Source organism: Priapulus caudatus, unplaced genomic scaffold (genome assembly GCF_000485595.1).
Source record: "Priapulus caudatus unplaced genomic scaffold, Priapulus_caudatus-5.0.1 Scaffold644, whole genome shotgun sequence".
Taxonomy (NCBI): Eukaryota; Metazoa; Priapulida; class Priapulimorpha; order Priapulimorphida; family Priapulidae; genus Priapulus; species Priapulus caudatus.
Genome location: NW_014577705.1, coordinates 94,009 through 96,317, shown reverse-complemented (window position 1 = coordinate 96,317; position 2,309 = coordinate 94,009). Strand labels below are relative to the sequence as shown.

At 45.9% G+C, this 2,309-nt stretch overlaps 1 protein-coding gene across 1 annotated transcript in view; it reads left to right on the top strand.

Annotated features, from left to right (window-relative positions):
• The window catches only part of LOC106812402 (fibulin-1-like), a 10,746-nt gene that overhangs the window by 1,721 nt on the left and 6,716 nt on the right, over positions 1-2,309 (top strand). The gene's annotated exons all lie outside the window — the stretch shown is intronic.

The following is a 2,309-nucleotide window of genomic DNA, read 5'->3' as shown; positions in this document are numbered from 1 at the left end:
GAGCACTACCTCACCTGGTCATTGTTAGTGAACACTACCTCACCTGGTCATTGTTAGTGAGCACTACCTCACCTGGTCATTGTTAGTGAACACTACCTCACCTGGTCATTGTTCTCCTCATTCTTCGTTAGCGGATAGATGGCAAAGTAGATGTGCAGGTAGAACTCGAGCTTCCGAGAGCTGCTCTCTTGGTCACGCAGACTGGCAGGCAGGTGTTCCCTCCACAGCTGGAAGAACCGGACTCCCTGACCTCTGTCGAACGCACCAAGCATCGTCTTCTACGCGAAAAAATACAGCAGCTGCCCGGTGAGCATCACGATCTCACAAGAAATGTTTCATGGCCAGAGAGAGAGAAATGAGTTAGTGTGATCTACACAAGATCCGTATCACAGCCTGCCACGGCATGAACATTGTGTTCTACACAATAAATGCATCGGTCAGTGACCAAGAATCATGTTCTACGCAAGAAATATATCACAGTCACCCAATCATTAACTGACCACAGTGTTCCACACTATAAAAGCTTTGCATACGGTGACTGTTTGCCCTTGCTGTGGGTTATCCACCACCTAATATTAACAATACACTTACAACACAAGCGTATCACTACACACCAGCGTAAGATGGTGCAATCTGATTAGCTTTTACTCCTAGGATTGTCCATCACAAACCCTCAGTGGCACACAGGATCACATTACACAAGCCTAGCAATAGCACGTACAGTAGTGCTATTATTCCCTTCAAGATATGCATGCAGTGTCTACTTAGAAGTATTCTGAATGTTACCCTTTTTACCTACGTACTGCCACGTAAATAATCAATACATTTCCTTTATATAGCACACACATGTGTTGATGCACAGAGAACCTATAAAAGTATCGGGATGAAGCTATTTGCAGAGTAACGTAACAAAGCTTTTATGACAACTCGTCTTCTATAATCTTTGGATGGTTGGGTCTAGATAAATTAGACAGTGTAAACAGGAATGAGCGTTCACGTAGAAATGATGAAGAAGATCCAAACTTGTGTGGTAAACTGTACAACCTTTAATACTCATACACTGTGTAGCCACATCATCAGACAATCGCACAAACAGACAAAGAACGCGCACACGCACATACGCGCGTGTGCCTCCTTCCGCGACCAGAACCAGCTTCCCTCCTCCATCTCTGTCCTATCTATTTCCCCCAAACTCCTACAAACATACTGCCCGCACATGTACCCGTTCTTACACACTACATCCTACCCCAATTTCACAGTGACCCTCTAATCTGTAACCTAACCACGTTTACCATTCTCTCTAATACATCAATGTAGCAATGACGCTCTGTCTAGCTAGCCATGTCACACGTGTAAAACAGATGTTACATCAGTAGAGAAACCTTATATGAATTTATAATTATGCTAACTAACGGGTACCGATTCCCACGCCCGTAGTAATGTAATAACTATATGAAAATATATATATATATATATATACAATCTCTTTATTTAGATATATAGAGTACACACATGGTAATTTTAACATCGCCATTTCCGCCCCACATTGCACGGAGCAAGATCAATCATGCAGCTTTGCCTTCCATATCATCTTACCGCCAAAATCACAACACGCCCCGGCCCTTTCACTTGCATATAACCTCACACACGCCCCTGTGAGGCCACAAAACAAGTCCACGTCTTTCACGATGGGTTTTCCTTATTTCCCAATAATATGAGGAAGTAAACTTGCTAGGAAGTACGTTCGGGGTACATTTCTATTTATTGATGAAGAGATAGACTGGAAAAGGAATTGATATGGTGAGTTTGTTTAGTCTGTCAACACCGAGTAAAGAGCCTGCATGCATGATCATATTATGGGCAATGCCCGACCAATAATCTGGCGTAAATAGCATTGTAGACCTAAACGAACAAGGCCTTAGAAGGCCGAACGACGTCCTAGCCCGGCCCGTCCCTAGGCCTAGCCCGGCCTAGCCCAGCCGGCGCCCAGCCCCGCCTAGCCGGCTATAGGCCCGTCCCTAGGCCTAGCCCGCCTTAGCCCGGCCCGTCCCCCTAGCCGTCCCGGCCGAACAACGACCTAGTTCCTCTCGAAGTGAGAAGGAAAAAAAACAAGTATGAAATCTCGCCGTGTCTCTGTGAATTGTTGATGGCCGCATGAACTACAGTACGCGTTGCTGTCTGTCGATCGTGTACGGGAAATAACAAACATTCCCCGAGCGTGGCTACAACTCCGTGTTGATGACCTGTTATGTGTGTGTGTGTGTGTGTGTGTGTGTGCGTGCGTGCGTGCGTGCGTGCGTGCGTGCGTG